The sequence below is a fragment of the Etheostoma spectabile genome, chromosome 18 (assembly GCF_008692095.1).
Source record: "Etheostoma spectabile isolate EspeVRDwgs_2016 chromosome 18, UIUC_Espe_1.0, whole genome shotgun sequence".
Lineage (NCBI taxonomy): Eukaryota > Metazoa > Chordata > Actinopteri > Perciformes > Percidae > Etheostoma > Etheostoma spectabile.
Window position 1 is genome coordinate 23,442,993 of NC_045750.1, and position 347 is coordinate 23,443,339.

Consider the following 347-nt stretch of genomic DNA (forward strand, 5'->3'; position numbering starts at 1 on the left):
AGCAAGCAACAGTGCGACAGTGGCAAGGAAAAACTTCCTTTTAGGCAGAAACCTGGGATAGACCCAGGCTCTTGGTAGGAGTTCCCCCAACCTGCCTATGGTCTCCCAGTGGCTAGAAATGGTGATAGGTGTAAACCGAGCCTTGGGTATCTTGGTCTGCCTTTGAATAAATGAAAGCTCAGATGGGCTGAGCTTGAATCTTGATCCTTATGAGGTCATAAGGATCTCTGGTTTACCCGCGCTGAGAATTTGGCCCACCCATGAGAGAGATACATCATGGCTTTCAAACGAACAAAGTGGCAGTTGGTCAAGGCCACACCCCCATCCTCCACCTTGTCCCCCCCCCC